Source organism: Rosa chinensis, chromosome 6 (genome assembly GCF_002994745.2).
Source record: "Rosa chinensis cultivar Old Blush chromosome 6, RchiOBHm-V2, whole genome shotgun sequence".
Taxonomy (NCBI): Eukaryota; Viridiplantae; Streptophyta; class Magnoliopsida; order Rosales; family Rosaceae; genus Rosa; species Rosa chinensis.
The window spans coordinates 47687185-47695510 of record NC_037093.1 but is presented as its reverse complement, the minus strand read 5'-3'; positions in this window follow the sequence as shown (position 1 = coordinate 47695510).

Here is an 8326-nt window from a genome sequence, read left to right as displayed (position 1 = left end):
TGATATAACCTTCTGGTGGTTCCGATTGAGAAGCTTGAAATGTCATTTGCATAATTTACAGCAAGCTAACAATAACCTTATGTTGCCCACTGATCAAGGAAGATGGATTTTGGATGCCTCTTGAACCCGAAACGCAGAAGACCACTGTCTATGTGCTACTTCATTGAGTTAATACTTTTCTGAAAGCCGAACTTGCCGGGGAGAAGACTCATGGATACAAGCTCGACAGATCACACATTTTCGTTGTCAGCATGTTTGATGACTTTGATTGATTCATGAAAGTTCTTGATCAGTGGGTTCCTCTAGAAATAAGACTACTGTTCTCTCTCTTTCATCTTAACGCTTAAGTCTTAATTGTGATGATGGAGATGACATTTAGGTTTATATCAAGTATATGTTTGCTGGGTTTGAAACATTGAATGATGCTTGCTAGGTTTGAATGGTGCTTGCTGCCTAGAAGATTGCTGGGTTTTTGGCTGGGTGTATTTTACTTAAGGGTAAATTTGGAAAATTAAACACAATATTCTAGGGCTGGGTGTGTTAAGATATTTGCTGGGTACATTTAGAAGCACCCTTTAGCATGTCTTTGTTTGCACTGGCCTTTTGAACTATGGTAATTATTAACTTTTTTTATCAGATATTATCTTTAAATCATAACTCAATTAGAAAATGTACAATAATCAAAACAAACTTGAGTGAATGATCTCCTTAATCAAATGAGTTTACATGGGTAATCAAGGACTTTACCCATGTTCTCCTTGATTTGTTGTTTAAAAAGCATAAATATTCCTTTTTCCCTTCGGCCAGAGTAATTGCCAAGACCTCACATTTCGGATAGAAAAATCTAAGTTCTCATTTTACTCACTAGGTGAATAAGACCTTGAAAATCTTGTTCGTGTTCAAGTGAATCCAGAATATGTGTCTGACCCAAACTTAAGGTTACTTGACCTAGTTTTAATAGGGTTTAGAATTAGAGATATATGATTAATTGTACGATTATCTTTCCTTGTACAACTCTGATTCTATGTCCTGTAATCCTCTATATAAAGATCAATGAAAGTACGACTCAATTCTCTCCCAATTTCAGTTTTCCTTAAACACGTTATCAGCACGAAGCCCTAACCCTAAAACAAATAGCCAAACCCTGATTCAAGAAGCTAAAACCCCAAATTCGAATACAAAACCTTGAAGCCTTTTCTATCTCCGCCTCACACCATGAAGCCCTCGACCCCAGGAATCCAGAACCGGCGGTGCCACCCCAAGAACCGACTACTGGAAGCTCCAAACTACCCGCAGTAAATACTCCATCGGTTCACCACCTTCCGGACCTCCAATTTGTACCAAATTAAGGCAGCAGGAGCTCCTCAGACATACAATTCAGGAACCGGAATAAATAGGCCAAAAACTGGTCTAGAAGTGCTGAACAGGCAACGTGAACATCTGGCAGAAAAACCGGCAGAAGAAGAAAAAAAAAAGGGAGGAGGAGGCAACCTAATCAAGCCCAAGCCGAGAATAAGCCACAGCCCAAGCCGCCCAATGACGTAGGCCCACCAAGGAGACACGTCAGCAGCCACACAAGCAGCCACGTCATGAACCACCTCAGCAGCTCCGGCGACAGGTCACCGCCGGTAACTTTTCCGACAATTTTTTCAGGCCAAATTTCCAGTGACCTATTTCAAGGTATTTTTTTACTAAAAGTTCCCTTTTTTAGAGTTTTTTTTAAAATTCAATTTCTCTTCTTTTTCGGGGACTTCCAAACTCTCTTCTTCTACCCCCCCTTTCTTCATCATAAGGAGACCTAATTAAGCCGAACTGTGGGGGTTCGTGCTCACTCCAAGCTTGGAGCTTGTTGAGATCTCCAAACTTAGAGTTTGTAGAGAATTTATGATTGACCACTTACGTCATTGTTTCAATCTAATCCAATACCTCTTGGAATTGAATTTCTTGGAAGCGATTACGCTCATAAATTTTATATGTTTCGTGGTAGCGTTTTAGGCTCTGAAACTAACCATAATTCTTGTTCTCTTTCAGGATGAGTAACCAGAACAAATTGGACTTTGCTCCATTAGGAACAACTGGCTCTGGATATCACAGGTGGGTTCGTAATGTCCGCCAGCATCTCATGGCCGATTGAATCTTGGATACGATTCTCGAGCCTAGCCAGGACGTGCTAACTGTTGAGCAAGCTTAAGCTTTGGAAGCAAATAGAGCATCCTTTGAGGCAAATAAGGCGAAAGCCATCATCCTAATGACTCGTTATATGGATGATTCGCTCCAGTACTAGTGTATGAATGAAGAAGACCCCAGAAGGTTGTGGGTCTCATACGAAGAAAGATTTGGCAACGTCCGTGACTCCCTGCTTGCTGACATAGAAATGAGATGGCATAGCCTCTGCTTCTGTGATTTCAAGTCAGTTCTTGACTACAACTCGGAAGCACTTCGCATTAAATCCTTAATGGAATTCTATGGTAAAGAGATCACAAATGCGATATTGATTGAAAAGACTCTCTCTACCTTCCCCGTCTCAGCATTGATGGTTGCTAAGAACTATCGAATCGATGTTACTGCAAGATGAATCACAAGGTTTCATGAGCTCATTGGAGCTATGAATGTTGCTAAAAAGCATGACAACATCCTTGTGAAGAACTATAATTCGAGATCCGTGAAAACAGAGCATATTCCAGAATCTAATTATAGTTGTGCCCCTAAGAAAGGGTTCCAAGAGAGAAACCCTAATCTTAGGGATACTTCTGTACGTTCTGGTCCTTATAATCGCTCTACTTGGGAAGGTAACAGCCAAAATAGGCGAACACGGAACCGAAGAGGTCAACTTGGAAAGAGAGAGGGAGGCAATGCCTCTGGTCATGTTGATGGAGCCACCAATACTAAGAGCCATCTAAATGACGCTTTAAAAGTGCCACAATCAATGGAGTCTGAGCAAGGAGATGTATGTTCTCAATGTGGAGTATCCGATCATTGTGCACACATTTGTAGAGCTCGTGAAGAAATTATCACCGCCTACAAAGCATATTGTGAAGCAAGAGAAGTTCACTATGTGGAACAAGAAGATCAAGAAGATGATCTAGAGTGAAGAGTTGAAGACTACAAATCTGGCTGGGATCAATAGATCGTCAATTTTGTTTAAGTCTTTATTTTTCCAAGAGATGTAATAGGTAATTGCCATATTATTTTTGTAGTAGATGCCAATGGTCTAATCTTTGTTCAAAGTTGGCGTACTCAATAAAATGTGATGTTTAGGAAGGTTTTGAGATTAGTGGTACTTAAGAGAGCCTTGCTCCACCGACATCTCTCTACTCACCTGGTCATATTTGCATTGAAATTACCGAAAGAAGTTAGATGACTACCATTGTTTTGCATTAGCTAGCATTTGGATTAGATTGTCCTAATGGTTAAGAGACAATGATGTACTCCGTTGGCTCATGAATAAAATTTCGAGTTCTGTTCATTATGACTCCATTTTGATTATGAGCATATTACTTTTGTGACTACGATGACTGGGTCATCAGTATTAATTCAAGGACATGGAATAGCCCAAGTTCTCCTGGCCAAATGGTACCTTGATTACTGTCACAGAAACTCTCTACGCTCCTAGGGCAAATTGCACCTATGAATAGCCAACGGATTCCATGCGAAAATGCATGTAGAGAATGGAAATGTGTTCATTTGCAATACCTCTAACGATTCCGAACAAAAGCGCATCTTAGAGAAGTTTATGTGTCTCTCTAGTAGATTCTATGTCACTATTCGAGCTATTAAATCCAATGAAGTTATGAGAGAATATCTCTTGGATTTAGACACATATTGACTTTGTCACTATAGGATAGGTCATCCTAGTCATGATATGATGATCCGTCTACTAAAGACTTCACATGGGCATCCTTTCTTTAGAGCGAAACGAAGCATGAATCAAAAGTTGATTCCTAAACTAAGTGCGACCGACGCTGCTGCCTAGGGCTGGCGCAGTCCCTATCCATGACGCCATGGATGGCGTCCATCATGGTGATGGCGCCACAGGTGATGTTGCAATCACCAACTTGCATCAAATAGCGTTTCAGATGCTCAGGCCCAACCACAATCTTCATTGGCTGCTTCTAAGGCCTATCGCTCGATTTACAAAGCCCGTTCCTTAGGAAAATTAGAAATGAGACAGTCCTATGCAAAGGAAAGGAACATACTCATTCTGTTGTTACATTGAATCCGTGGGGATTCTGTGGACTAGTTCAACCAACTTGCGGAGGTTTAAATATCTCATGATGTTGGTTGACACGCAAACACGCTGGTCACGTGTTGTGCCATTTTTCACTTATAATGCTGCTTATGCTACACTCCTAGCACATATCATATGACAATGGGCTCACTCCTTGATCATCCTATTCAGTCAATTAGATTTGACAATGCTAGAGAGTTTTACATGGAAAACTTTCGATGGTTATTGCAATGAGACTGATGTTGGATATCATATTCCCATGTACACACCCAAATGGTCTCGCAGAAATGACTACGATCGATGGTAGTCAGGACATTGGTAATGCGTACTAATCTCCTTATATTAGCTTGGGATGATGTAATATCGCATGCAGCTATGCTAATTCGTCTACGACCTACCTTCACTCAATGTATCTCTGCGTTACAGCTAGTGACTGCTATGCTAGTTCGTCTACGACCTACCGTCACTCAATGTATCTCTGCGTTACAGCTAGTAACTGGGTACAAGTATTTTGTACTTACGCACATTTGAGTGAGCCATTTATGTGCCAATTGCGCCGCCACAGCACACTATGATGGGTCCTCCCAGACGAATGAGAAACTATGTTGGATTTGAGATTTCAACTATCGTCTGCGACTTAATGCCCTTGCTAGGCGATCTCCTTACCGCTATTTGCGGATGTCACTTTGATGAGACAGTCTTCCCATCGTTAGGGGGAGATAAAAACACGAATGTTCAGTATGAACGACAGAAATTGTAGTGATCTGTCCTCACTATGTCTAATCTCGATCCCCACTAAAGTGACGAGATCACACATATCTGCTGCAAATATGCCTGCAAGGATGAACGTCCCTACGAGAGGAAGTAGCGCCACCCTACACAGAGGTGGGCATAGTGCCAACGCCAAAGAAAGTGGCCCTCTAGCATTATAGGCCATGGCCCCAGCTAGGATGCGTGGGAGGCCCATGGGTTCGAAGGATACTTTGGCACATTCCAATCCTTTGATCATCAAGACTCAAAATTCGTCTCATGAGAATCTTCAGGTTTATGGTTATCGTTGGGGGAGGCCTCAACGTCAGAATCTATTCCTGAGAATATAGAGCTCTTTGAAAATTACACTAGTGTACATGAGACGTGGGATAGAAACTACATCATATTGATGATGTAGTTGTGAATTTCGTTGTGCATGAGTTTGTTGAGTCAGATGATATCAAACCACACTTCGTTGATGAATGAATGTCAACGTAGAGAAATTTGGCCTAAATGGAAATATGCGATCCAGGTTAAGTCGGATTCTCTAAACGAAGAGGAAGGTTTTAGAGCCAGTGATGCTAACACCTCCTAACATAAAACCTACTGACTAATGGGTCTTAGTTAGAAAGCGTGGTGGGAAAAAGAGATGGCAATCTCCTTATGGTGCAAGGCTTCTCACAAAACGCCCTGGAATCGACTGCGATGAGACATATTCTCTCGTAATGGATGTCATTGCACTCCACTACCCTGTCAGTTTGGTAGTTTCCAAATAATTGATCATGCAGTTTACAAATGTGGTCACTATGTATCTCTATAGGGATCTAGATACGGAATATACATGAAGGTTCATGGTGAACTTCATTTACCCAAGTCAAGTGGCTCTAGACCACGGAGAGCGTTTACAATAAGATTGAAACGCTCACTAAAGTGACTATTTGATTGGGAAGGGATATACCCGCGCGTTTTCATAACAAGTTTCGGATTCTATCGTGGTTCATGTTAGACATGATCTTCATTGGAAGCCTTTAAAGAGTTAAGGAAAACCGCTGAGCACTTGAAATCCGAGTTTAAGATGAAGGATTTTGGGATAACACGATTATGTCTCAGTTTGGAACTTGAGCATGATGTTGATAAATGCTTAGGCATTTTGACAAGGTCAAGCCTTCAAGCACCCCCATGATCGTCCGTAGTCTTGATCCTGAAAAGGATCCTCTTCGTCCAAAGGATGATGACGAAGATGTGCTAGAGGCTGAAGTGCCCTACATAAGTACAATAGGCGCATTATTGTAATTAGCTCAATGCACAAAACTGGACATCTCATTTGCAATGAACTTGTTAGCTAAGGTATAGCTCTGTGCTAACGCGACGCCATTTGATTGGTGTAAGAGATATCTTTCGGTATTTGAGATGTACGATTGATATGGGCTTGTTCTATCCCTACAGAGAGATAATGGATTCGGACCCATCACACACTAGGAACGCCGCCAATACTGGCATGCGTCTTCTATCCCCATCCCAAAACGACATAAGTGTTTTGGAAGGTTTTGCTGATGTTGGGTATCTCTCTGACCCACACAAAAGTCATTCCCAAACTGGTTAAGTGTTCACCATGGGTAAAGACCGTGATATCTTAGAGGTCTACAAAACAGACCCTAGTCGCTATATCTTTGAACAATGCAGAGATTATTGCTCTTCACAAAGTGGTTCATGAATGTATATGGATTGGATCCATAAATACGAATGTTCGAACAATTGTGGTTTGAAGTCTACCACAGATGAGCCTACGAGCATTTAGGATAATGTTGCTTGTTTTTAACAAATGAATCAAGGCTACATCAAAAGCGACAACGCCAAGCATAATCAGCGACAACAGACTCTCCTCAAGATCAAAGTGAACTAGGTTTGATTTGAGGACAGTGTGGCCGACTTGCTCACTAAGTCATTGCCAAAATTTCACTTTCGAGAAACATGTTGGTAGCATCGTTTGCGGAAGTTATCCGAACTCCTATGACCATTGTCATCAGGAGGAGATGTAGACATCAGGGGGATATGTCTACATGATTGGTCTCGAAACGTGAAGGGTGTGTTGTGCTCTTTTCCCCCTTCGATCGAGGTTATTTTTGTCCAACTGGGTTTTTGTTACTCGACAAGGTTTTTAATGAAGCAACGAGAGGAGCATCACGTTTGGGCGACACAAGGGGGATTGTTTAAGTAAATCCAGATTATGTGTCTGGCCCAAACTCTAGGTTACTTGACCTAGTTGTAATAGGGTTTAGAATTAGAGATATTTATAGATATTCGATTACTTGTACGGTTATCTTTCCTTGTACAACTCTGATTCTATGTCTTGTAATCCTCTATATAAAGAGACCCCTATTATCAATGAAAGCACGACTCAATTATCTCCCAATTTCAGTTTTCCTTAAACAGTTCGAAGAAAAGATCAAATTATTTGAAAAATTCTATGGTATATATATGTATGTCACACACACACACACTTATAAATGTAAAAAAAAAATGCATGTCATTGCTAACATTGATAAAGTAATCTGGGGTTCACATCCAAAACCAATTGGCAATGGATGGAGTGGCCCAAACCCTTATAAACTCATAGGCAAGGTCCCATTTTTTCCATGTGGGTTGTGTATATTCTCAACACGCCCCTGCACGTGTGGCGAATTTTCAAACCATACACGTGGACAACTTGGGTAACGTGGAGCTCGTGTGGCCGGGAGGCATGCACACGTGGGTAACCTGGCTTTGATACTATGATAAAGTAATCTGGGGTTCACATTCAAAACCAATTGGCAATGGATGGAGTGGCCCAAATCCTTATAAACCCATATGCAAGGTCCCATTTTTCCCATGTGGGATGTGTATATTCTCAACAACCGTGAGTTATTTTTTTATGTAATTTTAGTTCTGTTATAGGTAGTTACTCTACTGACAACTTTATTATAAGTTTGTAAACAAATTTATTTTCAATAATTATAATTTAGATTCAATTATATGCAAACAGTTAACAGTGTAAAACAAATGTGGTAAATTTGTTGTCAATGATAAATTTATTGTCAATGTAATAAATTTAATTTAAAATAATTATAATTTAGATTCAATTATATGTAAATGAATATATGATAAACATCACATTTATAAATAAAAAAATAATTATTTTTTTAGATTTTTTTTTTAGGAAAAGAGATAACTTCATTCATTTATTCATGGCCAGAAGGCACGTACATCAAATGCTGTCTTACACCAAAATCATAAATGGTATAAGCTACCGAGCAAAGGACAAGTGACCCTCACTGCTAACACATTTGCTCATTTATAAGCCTAATCAGA